The sequence below is a fragment of the Elephantulus edwardii genome, unplaced genomic scaffold (assembly GCF_000299155.1).
Source record: "Elephantulus edwardii isolate Elephantulus edwardi_28Jun2011 unplaced genomic scaffold, EleEdw1.0 scaffold00082, whole genome shotgun sequence".
Lineage (NCBI taxonomy): Eukaryota > Metazoa > Chordata > Mammalia > Macroscelidea > Macroscelididae > Elephantulus > Elephantulus edwardii.
Window position 1 is genome coordinate 3,819,909 of NW_006399832.1, and position 13,365 is coordinate 3,833,273.

Below are 13,365 nucleotides of genomic sequence, written 5' to 3' on the forward strand. Positions count from 1 at the left end.
TCGGCTGGGTCGCCTTTCTTTGGGATAGGAACAAATATCGATCTCTTCCAGTCAGTTGGCCAAGTGGTCGTTCTCCAGATTTCTTGGCACAACTTGATGAGCACGTCCAGGGCAGCATCATATATTCCTCTTAAATAGTTCTCTCCCTCATCTGTTTCAATGTCGTATACATTATTTATCCGCTCTTTGTTACCCCCCCAACTCCGATGTCACTCCCCCTTTACAACAGTGGCACTATGCATATTTGTCCTTTTGTGACAGATATTTCACTCAGCATAATATCCTCCAGGTTCACACATTTTGTGTAATTCATCTCTTTGCTATTGTAAACAAAGCAGCAATAAACATGAGTGTGCATTTATATGCTTGGATGGCAGTTCTGGTTTCTTTAGGTTATATTCCCAGTAGTGGAATTGCTGTGTCAAATGGTATTTCTACATTCAACTTTTTGAGAAAGTGCCGTACTGCCTTCCATAGTGATTGCATCATTTTATACTTCCACCAACAGTGAATAAGGGTTCCAGTTTCTCTACAACCTCACCAGCATTTGATGTTTGCTGTCTGTTAAATTTTACTATTCTTACTGGGGAGAGATGAAATCTCATAGTTGTTTTGAGCTAGGGATTTGGATTTTGAACATTTCTTCATATGTTTGTTCATCATCTGAATGTATTGTTTGGTGAAATATCTGTTCATATCCTGTGCCCATTTTTCAAGTGGGTTGTTTACCTTTATCTTGTTGTGGTGCTCGAGTATTTAATAAATTCTAAATATAAATCCCTTAGCTGACATTTCATTACCAAATATTTTTCCCAGTCTCTGGCTTCCCTTTTTACCCTGTTGGAGAAGTTTTTGGATGTGAAATTAACTAGTAACTTGTTATCACTTGAATTCAAACCAGTCCTGATCTAAAATAGAAGTCAGAATGTTAATTATTTTGAGTGGAGTAGATAGACTGGGAAATCTAAGATAGGGGCTTCTGGGGTGCTGGTGATTTTCTGTATCTTATTCTGAGTGGTGTGTATATGAATGTATACCATGCAAACATTTGAGAGATAGTTAAGATGTATATGTATTGCTGACTTCATGCTATATTTAAAAAAAAAACCCAAGGAAAACAAATTATTGGGTTATCAGTTTACTCAGATTTAGGTCTGGAATGGGGTAAAAGGAATAAGAATAATGTAGGGTGCCACCATTCCTATTCAATATTGTGTTGGAAGTATTCTCTAAGACTGTACTGCAAGAAAAGGAAATAAGAGGCATCCAGATCAGTAAGGAGATGGTGAAAACTGTGACTATATAAAGATGATACTGTAGTGCACACAGAAAACCCCAAGGTCATAAGAAAAACTGTGAGAGCTAGTAGACCAGTTTAGTAGAGAAGCAGAATACAAGATTAATATAGAAAAGTCAATAGGATTCCTCTGTAGTAACAGAGAAGGAAAATTAGAAAGCAATACCATTTACAATAGCCATCCATAAATTTATATACTTAAGAATAAATCTAATTAGAGACACAAAAGACCTTTACAAATAAAGCTATAATGCACACCCATGTTTATTGTGGCTTTGTTTACAATAGCAAAGAGTTGGAAACAACCTAAGTGCCCATCAACAAATGAATGGATAGAGAATTTATGGTATATTCACACAATGGAATATTATGCTGCATTGAAAAATAAGGAACTCACGCAATATTATTCAAAATGGGTGACCCTGGAGGACATTTTGCTAAATGAAATATCTCAGTCACAAAAGGACAAATACTGTATTGTGCCACTGCTGTAAGACGGGACTGACATCAGGCTTGGGGTGAGACTGAGAAAAATTGGATAAATTATGTATACTGCGTTGAAACAGCTGAGGGAGAGAACAGTTTGAAAGCGATATTATGATTGGGTATTATGATTATGACAAGATTCCAGAATGAAGGCTGCATAGTGGAGTGTACTCAGGGGAGCAGGGATTGTATACCAATGAAAGAATTTTTCTTTTACTTTTCAAAGAGAAGAGCAAACTGAGGGGAGGGGTGGGCAGGGAGAAAAATGCAACAATGAATGAATGGAAATCCAAAATCTCTGTAAATGTTTATTAAAATTAATAAAATAAAAAACAAAAAACCAAATAAAATTACAAAGCACTGCTATAAGAAATAAAATATCTAAGTAAATGGGAAAATATTCCCTATATATGGATAGAAAGACTCAATAGAGTGAAAAATCACAATCCTACCAACAACAATGCATCTTTAACACATTCCTAGTACAGATACCAAATTAATTTTTCAAAGAGATAGAAAAGGCAATTGACAAGTTTATTTAGAGAGGAAAGAGACCTGAAAGAGGCAAAGCACTTCTGAAGAACATGAATGTAGTGGGAATCATATCAGTCCCTGATCTTAAAACCTACTACACAGCTATAATAACTAAAATATCAGGTACTGGTAGAATGACAGGCACATAGACCAATGGAACAGAATCAAGAACCCAGAAATTAACCCATCTGTCTATGGCCAACTGACATTTGGCAAGGAAACAAAACCTATCAAATGGGGAAATGACAACCTTTTCAGTACATGGTGCTGACAAACTGAACTGTCACCCACAAAACTGAACCAGGATCCACACCTCTCACAATATAAAAAAAAAAATCAAAACAAAGTGGATCAGAGACCTAGGAATAAAGCCTCAAGCCATAAAGATCATAAGAGACAAAGTGGTATCGAGCTTAGAAATCCTAGTTCATGACACAAAAAGACCAACAAATATAGCCAGGAGAGGATAAAATTGATAAATGGAATCTTCTAAAAATTAAATTTCTGTACACATAAAATTTTTTTTCTAACAGGGTGAAAATAAAACCTACTGACTGGGATAAAACATTTGACAATAGCATCTTAGACAAGAGTTTCATAGCAAAAGTTTATAGAATCCTCCTGGCCTCCACAAGTAAGACTGATAAACCAATTACAAAATGGGCAAGAAACATGGAAAGACTTTTCACAGAGAAAGACATTTGGATGGACAACAGACACATGAAGAAATACTTAAAATTACTGACAATAAGAGAGATGAAAATAAAAACCACAATGAGATACCATCTTACCCCAGTAGCAGTGGCAAACAGGACAATAAGCAATAAATGTACACAGTTGATGGGATTGTGAAATGGTACAACCACTCTGGAAGGCAGTTTGGTGTTTTCCCCAAAAGCTGAACATAGAAATTCCATGTGACTAAGCTATTCCACTGCTTGGAATATGTTATTGTTATATGCGGTTGAGTCACCTGCAACCCATGGTGATTCTATGTACAACATCTCTGAAGCCTGCTCTGTCCTGAGCCAGTTTCACTGAATCCAATACACCTAGCCTCATTGCCCAAGTTACTGCACCACTCTTTCTCACGTGGGATATTCCACTCCTGCACTATCCCTCCACCCTTCCAAGCATGATGGCCTTCTCTAAAGATTGGTCCCTTCTGGCCATGTGCCAAAGTAGTGATACAGAGCTTAGAAATTCTAGCCTCCAAGGAAAAACTTGGTTTCACCCTCTCGAAGACAGACTTACTTGTTTTCTTGGTGGTCTATGGTATGTTCAGTACTCTTCTCCAGCACCACTACTTAAAGGCATTTATCCTTTTTCTGTCATCCTTAGTCATTGTCCAGTTCTCTTATGTATAGCAAGTAAATGCAAAGACTATGTGTATCCCAAGAAAATTAGAACTGAGATTCAAAGGGAAACTTGAACATCAATGTTCATAGCAGCTTTATTCACCATTGCAAGAATATAGAGACAGCCCAAATGTCCAACCACAACTGAATGGACTGAGAAATTATGGTAAATTCACATGATGGAATACTACACAGCACTTAGGAGCAACAATTTTGAAAATTACTACATAACTTTGGAGGGACTAAAGAGCATTCTGCCAAGTGAACCTAGTCTCATAAGGACAAATACTGTGTAAGATCATTACTGTAGAATTAGAATGATAACTAATAAAATGTGTATGAGAATCCAAGCAGAAGAGAAGGGTAACAGAGGAGTGAGGATGGGTGGGGAGAAAATCATAAGGTCACACAATTTGGTGGGTGGAAGGAGAGGTGGGTAAAGGAATTGGGAAAGATCCAGCGGGGATCTGGAAAGACAGGGTAACAGTGGCCATAGTTCAATGTTGATTAATTTATAAAATATAATGAATGGGAATGATTATATGAAGCACAATATGAATGAAGGGTAGTGTGAAAGACAATATATACAAAAGGTGTAAGCAAACCAAGATAAAATGAATTTTTAAAAATTTATAATAAAATAACTAAAATAAAAATAACATGGGGAAGGTCGGGTTTGACTTCTAACAGCTTTACATAAAGGGGAACTGCCACCATCAATAATAGCCAGTATATGAAACCAATACCTTGGTAAGACATGGCGCCCAACACTGCTACAGCTACTTTTACTAATCACTGGGTCTGATATTAGTTGCAAAAGTAGTAGAGTTTATTAAGGAAATAGAGTAGAGGATGGCAGGGGAAGGTTATTATTAAAAAAGTAACTGAGAGCAGAAACCAGCTACTCTGTGGGAGCAAGATGAGTAATCTCCTGCGGTGCCATTTATAGCCTATGAGAACAAAACCTTGCTTGCCAAATGTGAGGAGGACTTAAAGCACTTGATGCAGATCAAGGAATGCAGTCTTCGATATGGATTATATATCTCAAAGGCAAGGAAATAAGGATTCTTACCACTGGACAAATAGGCAACATCATGGTTAATGGAGAGGAGACTGAAACTGTCAACAGCTTCATCTTGCTTGGATCCACATTTAACACACTTGGTACCAGCAGTTAGGAAATAAGGAGATGCATTGCGTTGGGGAAATCTGCAGTTAGGGGCCTCTCCAAATTATGGAGGAGTAGTGATGTCAGTTTGAGGACTAACGTGCATCTGATTCAGGCCATAGACTTTCTGATCACTTACCGTGCATCTGAGAGCTGGACAATGAAGAAAGATGAAAGAAGAATTAACGCCTTTGAGCTGCGGTGCTCGAGAAGAGTACTGAACATTTCAAGGATGGCCAAGAGAACAAACAGGTATGTCTTAGAGAGGGTGCAGCTGGAGTGCTTTTTGGAGGCAAGAATGATGAGGCCTCACCTCACATACTTTGAGCATGTTGCCAGGAGGGGCTATTCCTTGGAGAGGGACATGATGCCGGGAAAGGTGGAGGGATTAACAGCGACTGCCACGATGGGCTTTAGTGTGTCGCGAAGTGTGAAGATGGCACAGGAGAGGACAGGGCTCAGATCTGCTGTTCATAAGGTGACTATGAAGTCGTATTTGACTCAACAGCGCCTAACAACAACAACCACTAAAAGTCAAATTCAATTCAACAAAAGCTGGTGAGTTGTAAATAGGGAAGGAGGAAGAGAAAGGAAAAAAGGTACATAGATTTAAAGTAAAATACTTTTGCTAAAAATAAAGCAAAACTTTATCACTTCAGTAGAATGTTGATAATTTCCTTTCTTCTTTATATAAATATTCATTGAATATCTGTAACTAGTGTATGCAAGTATTAGTATGTGCAAGTACTTACTAGGTACTTATCATCCCATGTGCAAGAGAAATTACTTCTCTTTATGGCATTTCCCTTCTAATTAGAGAATACATGTAATTAAAAAGTGACTAAAACATTTGGGCCAATATGTCACTTCATACCTTGTCATTACGATTCCTTGATTTTCTGATACTCAACGATTTTTCTTTACCACTGAAGCTTTTCACCTGCACAGTTAAAATAATACAACATGTAAGTCCTGGTGTCAGTTAAGGGTATTCAAAAAACCAAGCTTTGTCTTCTACTGATCAGATGAACTTAAAGAAGTTACTGAATGACATTGAGCCTAAAGTTTCTTATCTCTTCGAGTCCTGGTGACAATGGAAGAATGTGTTTCACATATTGCATGGTAAAAAACAGCTACGGTACAATGAGTGCTCAATGAATGAATATGTTCTCTGTTGTTAATAACAAGCAGCCCTCTGTGGTACATACTAGGCTGCTAACAGAAAGGCAGGATCTTTGTTTGCTCACTATGAGTTATACTCAAATCAACGGCACCTAACAACAACAACCATCACCACCACCACCTGGAGGGTCAGCTATGAGTTGGTTCTGAGTCAACTGCAATGAGTGATTAAAAAAATAGAAAGCAATGACATGTTGGTGAAAATGGGATGAGGTTCGAACTCTGTGCCTTGGTGGGAACGTGAAATGGTGAAGCTGCTGGGTAAAATAATTTGGTGGTTCCTAAAAATGTTAATCATAAACCTATACCATATGACCTAGAAATTCCACACCTATGTGGTTTTTATTATGAGCCATCAAGCCGCATGTGACACACAGTGACCCTTTGTTATGGTTAGGTCTGAAACGTGCCCTATCCTGAGCCAATCTCATCATCTCTCACAGACTTAATCCCATTTTCCCAGCCTTTGAGTCAATCTATCTCATCCTGGGTTGTCTTCTCTGGCACTGTCCCTCTACTCTTCCAAGTATTATGTCCTTCTCCAAGGTCTGGTCCCTTCTGGTCACAAGCCCAAAGTATGTGAGACGGAGCCTCAAAAACCTTGCCTCCAAGGAGCCACCCGGTTTAACCCTTTCCAGGACAAATCTGTTTGTTTTCCTAGCAGTCCATGGTATTCTCAATACTCTTCTCCAGCACCACAACTCAAAGGCAGTGATTCTTCTTCTATCATCCTTAGTTATTGTCCAGCTCTTGGATACATAACAAGGAATTACAAAGTCATATATACTCGAATTACTGAAAACAAGATCTCAACAGATAAATGAACAAACTAATTGTGGTTTATACGTACAATTGAATACTATTCAGCTATAAAGAGAAATTGAATCCTGAAACATGCTATTGCATAGAAAAAGTTTAAATACATTATTATGAGTAAACTAAATCATATACTAAAGGACAAATATTACGTGATCCCACTTATATAAAATATCTGTTGTTGTTGTTGTTGTTCTTGTTGTCGTTACTAGTGGCTGTCAAGCTGGCTCCAATTCATGGCAACCTTGTATATAACAGAACAAAATATTGCCCAACCCTGCACCATCTTTGTGATCTTTGGTACTTTAAGCCCATTGTGACTACTATATTAATTCATAACATTAAGGAGGTCCTTTATTTTTTAAATCGCGTTGTTAATGGTACAGAAAAGCACACACCAGTTTCTACATGTATATTTCAGTGACACTGTATGTCCTGTCAAGTTGGAACTGATTTCTAGTTCACCCTCCATCAGGTTTTCAGAGGCTCGAAATCACATGAGAGGAGGTTGCCTTTCTTTCTCCTGCACAGCATCTCATGGGTTTGAACCACCTGCCTTTGGGATGACAGTGCAACTCCTTATTCAATATGCCACCCGAGCTCCCTGTGACACTGATTACATTCTTCAGTGTGTTCAATAGTTCTCATCTTCCTCTTCTGAGCTGTTCCACTCCATTAGTACGCTCATTGCTCTCTAAGGTTTCCATCTGTTCTCAATTTGATCCCATATATGTAGGCCCTCTACTTTACCAAGCACGATGTCCTTTTCTAGTGGTTGGTCTTTCTTAATTACATGTCCAAAGTAAGTGCGTTGAAATTTTGCCATTGTCATTTATATGAAGCATTTTAGCTGTCTGTCTTTTAAAAGAATTTTTTTTTTTTTGGTCTGGCAGTCTATGGTATAGCCAATTTTCTTCACTAACTCCATAGTTTAAACATTCCAAGAATTGTTCTTTTTTGTAATCATCATCCAACTTTTGCATGCATGACTTTTTAGTACAGACATATGCAATTTTGTTGCACTTTATTGTACTTTGTAGATTTTTTCAAAAACCAGATTGATGGTGTGTAGCAACTTTACATTAAGCAAGTCTGTCAACACCATTTTTCAACAGCATGTGCTCACTATTTATTTGCCTCTGTGTCACATTTTGGTAATTCTCACAGTGTTTTAAAATTTTTCCCTAATGTTATTGTACACTCAGCACATTTATTTAGAAAAAATAATTTTTGTATGCACTGAGAGACCCAGAAATTTGTGTGGCTTGTTTTATTATGATATGCACTTTATTGTGAAGGCTGGAAACCTGATCTGCAATATCTCTGAGATGTGTCTGTATGTATAAGTCCTAGACCAAGAATCGAAGGGAAGAAATAAAGAAGCTGAATTGAAGATTTCAAAGGGCTGCTTAGGAAGACAAAGCAAAGTAACATAATGAAACGTGCAAGGAGCTGGAGTCAGAAAATTGAAAGAAAGGGCTGAACTCAGCATTTCATAAGCTAAAGGAATTAAGGAACAAATTCAAGTTGTGAGTTGCAATACTTAAGGATGCTATGGGTAGAATATTGAATGATCCAGGAAGCATTGAAAGAAGATGGAAAAAGTGTACACAGTCGTCTGGTACACAGTATCAAAAAGAGGTGGCTGACACAGAAGAATTTCAAGAAACAATAATGGTGACGAAGGAGGAAAGCTGCTTGTGAAGGACTTGTCAACAAATAAAGCCCCAGGAATTGATGGAATACCAGTTGACATATTTCAACAAATAATTTCTTCCCTGAATGTGCTCACCAGGTTATGTCAAGAAATCTGGAGGACAATTGCCTGGCCAAATGACTGGAAGAGATCCATATTTATTCCCATTTAAAAAAAAGCAAAAAGCAACCCAACAGAGTATGGAAATTATCAAACAATATCGCTAATATCACACACAAGCAAAATCCTGCTGAAGATTATCCAAAAATAACTGAAACAGTACATACAGAGAACTACATGAAATACAAGCTGGGTTTAGACGAGGTCGTGGCACTGGAGACATTATCACCAGTGTCTGATCAATCTTAGCAGAAAGCAAAGAGTACCAGAGGAATGTCTATCTGTGTTTCATTGACTATGAAAGGCATTTGATGTGTAGATCACAACAAATTTTGTCTAAACTCGAGGAGAATGGGAACCCCAGAACACTTAATTGTGCTCATGTGAAACCTATACTTACACCAGGGAGCAGTCCTCACAACAGAGCAAGGAAAACACTGGATGGTTTAAAATCAGGAAATGAGTGTGCCAGGATGTGTCTTGTCTCCATACCTTTTCAATCTATATGCGGAACAAATCATTTGGGAGGCTGAGCTTTATGAGGAGGAATGTGGCATCAGGATTGGAGGAAGACTCATCAACAACCTGAGTTATGCAGATGACACAACCTTACTTGCTGAAAGTGAGGAGGACCTGAAGCACTTGCTGCAAGAGGTCAAGGACTGTAGTCTTCAATATGGACTGAAGTTCAACAACAAGAAGACAAAGATTCTCACCACTGGGTCAATTGGAAGCACCATGATAGATAGAGAAGAGATTGAGGTTGTTAATTATAGTTTGCTTGGCTCCACAATCAACACTTTTGGCACCAGCAGTCAGGAAATCAAAAGATTAATTATTCTGGTAAAATCTTCTGTCAGGGACCTCTCCAGAGTACTGAGAAGCTCCAATGTCAATCTAGAGACAAAAGTGTTCCTGATCCAGGCCATGGTCTTCTCAATTATTAGTTATGTATTAGAGAGCTGGACAATGACTAAGGATTACAGAAAAATTGATATGTTTGAGTTGTGGTGCTGGAGAAGAGTTGAAAATATCATGGACCTCCAAGAAAACAAATAGGTCTGTCTTGGAGAGGGTGAAACCAAGTTTCTCCTTGGAGGCTAGGATTTTGAAGCTCTGTCTCACATACCTTAGGCATGTGTGTCCTTGGAGAAGGACATCATTCTCGGAAAGGTGAAGAGACAGAACAGGAGAGGAAGACCTTGAATGAGATGGATTGATACAGTAATTGAAGTATTGGGGTTAAGTGTATCAGAGTCAGTAAGACTGGTTCAGGACAAGGCAGGCTTCAGGGCTGTTGTACAGAGTTGCTATGAGTCTTAGGTGACTCAGTGGCACATATCATGCATGTGAAAGTTGGACAAAGAAAAATGAAGAAGAATTGATATTTTTGAATTTTGGTATTGGCTAAGAGTATTGACTATGCTATAGACTTCTAAAAGAATAAGGGAGCATTGGTGGCCTTGTGGTTAAAGAGTTGTGCTACCAACCCAAAGATAAGAAGTTTAACTCCACCAGGTACCTCAAGAGAGAAAGATGAGCAATTTCTTCTGTGTGATTTACAGCCTCTGAAAACCCACGTGAGTGTCAGCTATAAATCAGTTCCAGCTCAAAGGCACATAACAGCAATGGACCAAAAAACAAGTAATTTATCTTGGAGGAAGTACAGACAGAATGATCCTGAGAAGCGAGCATGGTGACACTTAGTTTCATATACTTTGGGGAATATTATCAGGAGAACCAATGTCTATAGAAATACATCATGCTTGGTAAAGGAGATAGTGACAAAGAGAACAACTCAACAAGATAGATGACACACAGGGGCTGTAGTAATGGGCTCGAATGACGCAGAAACTGAAGATGGTGCACGGTCTTGTTCTGCCATGAATCGGCTCAGCTGCACTGAACAACCACCTATTTGTAATCATAATTTTATTACAATACAAAGGATACAAATAAAGAAAGTTAGAAATTGTGGTCTGAGAGTTTCCACCAAATAGATGGAGCCTTTATGTTCTGAAAAGGAATATGTTAATCTCCAACATGCATCAGTGCTCTCACCAACTAGGAAGTCCATGGACTTTTCATGTCCAGAAATTGTTCTGAAACCACACCATCTCTGACACGCTTACCACCACTGCTATAGTCACTGTGTCCATCCATCTCGTTGAGGGTCTTTCTCTCTTACAGTCACTCTCCACCTTTCAAAGCATGATGTCCTTCTCCAAGGACTGGCCTCTCCTAACAACAGTCCCAAAATATGTGAGAAGGAGTTTCACCATCTTTACCTCCAAGGAGCACCCTGTTCACTCTCTCCAGGTCAGACTTATTTGTTTTATTGGCAGTCCATGGGATATTCAAAAGTCTTCTCCACCACCACAACTCAAAGTCACCAATTCTTCTTCTGTCTTCCTAAGTCACTCTCCAGTTTTCAGATCCATAGCAAGCAATTAAAAAGACCGTAGCTTGGATCAGGCACACCTTAGTCCTGGACAGAAAATTTTCCCAATGCAACTTTTCTTTTTATTTCCTGAGTGCTGTTGCCAAGGTTGTGAATTGTGGATCTAAAGAAGATGAAGTCATTGGCAACTTTAATCCTTTTTCCATCAATCATGATGCTGACTATTGACTCTGGTGAAAATTTTTTTGTTCTTGATGTTGAGTTACAATCCTTATTGAAGGCTGTATTCTTTGTTTTCCTGCACCAAGCCTTCAAGTCCTCCTCACCTTCTGAGAGCAAGGTTGTGTTGATTGCATAACACAAATTGTTGATGAGTCTTCTTCCTGTCCTGATTCTACATTCTTCTTCATCAAGTCCCACTTCTTTTATGATCTGCTTAGCACATAGTTTGAAAAGGTATAGAGAAAGGACACATCCCTGATTCACTCCTTGTTCCCCTGATTTGTTTAGACAATAGTTTGTTGGGTTTTTTTGTTTGTTTGTTTTTGTTTTTTGTCTAGGTATAGGTTTCACATGAATACAATTAAGTGTTCTGTGATTCCCATTCTCCTCAATGTTGGCCATAATTTGTTATGAACCACACAGTCAAATGTCTTTGCATACTCAAGAAAACACAAATAGACATTTTTCTGGTACTCTCTGCTTTCAGCCAGTATCTATTTGACATTCCTGGTCCAAGAAAGTAAGTAGTCAGAACTGCTCAACCTCATAAAGACCACCTCTTTTCTATAAACTGAGACATCACTGTCTGGCATGTGACTTCTGCAGCTACTTTTATTTCACTGCTAAAACTTCAGATATTTTTATTTAATTGGTTTGCTTATTGTGTTTCACACTATTCTTCATTCACATTGTGTTTCATACATTCTCATGCATTATGTTTTATAAAATTAATCACCATTAGACCTTGCCCATCATTACCCTGTCTTTTTGCCTGGATCCTTCCCATTTCCTTTCCATCCCTCCCTGTGGTTTTGACCCTACCCATCCTTAGCCCTCCCCTTCTTGAGTTCCCACACATGTTTTACTAGTTATCCTTCTGTTTTTTGCAATAATGGTCTTATGCAGTATTTGTCCTTATGAGATTGCATTAGTCCACTCAGCATAATGCTCTGCAGCCTCTCCCAAGTTACACAGTATTTTTCAAAATTATTGTTCCTGAGAGCTACATAGTATTCCGTTGTGTAGAATGTACCACAATTTCTCAATCCATTTAGTTGTGACTGGACATTTGAGCTGTTCCCATGTTCTTGCGATGGTGAAAAGACTGCTATGAACTTTGGTGTACACATCTCTGTGTATTAGTTCTAATTTTCTTGGGTTATATTTCTAGCAGTGAAATACCTGCATTGTATGGAAGTTCTATGTTCAATTTTTTTTTAGAAAATCCCAAATTGTCTCCCAGAGTGGCTGCGCCATTTTACAATCCCACCAACAGTGTATGAGAGTTCTTACCTCTCGACTTCCTCTCCAACATTTATTGCTTGCTGCCTACTATACTTTGCCACTGCTACCAGGGTGAGATGGTATCTCACCAAGGTTTTGATTTGCAACTCTCTTATTGCCAGTTATTTTGAGCATTTTTTTTCATGTATCTGTTCGCCACATGAATGTCTTCCTCTATGAAATGTCTTTTCATGTCTTTTGCCCATTTTGTGACTGGGTTATCTGTTTTTTTCTTCGGGGGGCGGGGCTAGGAGTATTCTGTAAACTTTTGTTATGAGATGCTATTACCTCATGTTTGCTCCTACTCAACAGATCTTCTTTTCACCATGTTGAGAAAAAATGTTGATGAGTACACTGATTTAATCTTTAGGAAGTCCCAATTATCAATTTTATCCTCTTCAGATGGTAAATTTTTGGCTGCTAGGCCTTCAATGAAAGACAGAAAGACCCTCAACCAAGTGGATTGACATGGTGACTGCTGCAATGAGCTCCTATGTGTCAGGAAGTGTGAGGATGGAAGAGGATAGAACACGGTGCAGACCTTTTGTTTATCCGGTCACCTTGAGTTGTACTCAACTTGATGGCACCTAACAAAAACCACTACAACAACAAGCCTTCGAAGTGGGAGGATGGGCAATCTCCTCTCATGCGACTAAGTGCCTCTGAAAACTCACTGGAGGGTCAGCTATGGGTCAGTTCTAGCTCGCAGGTACACAACAACAACAATCAGCCTTCTAAGCTTGGTCCCATTTTATCTTTTATGAACTTTATGGTTTCAGGCTTTACTCCCATGTCTCTGAT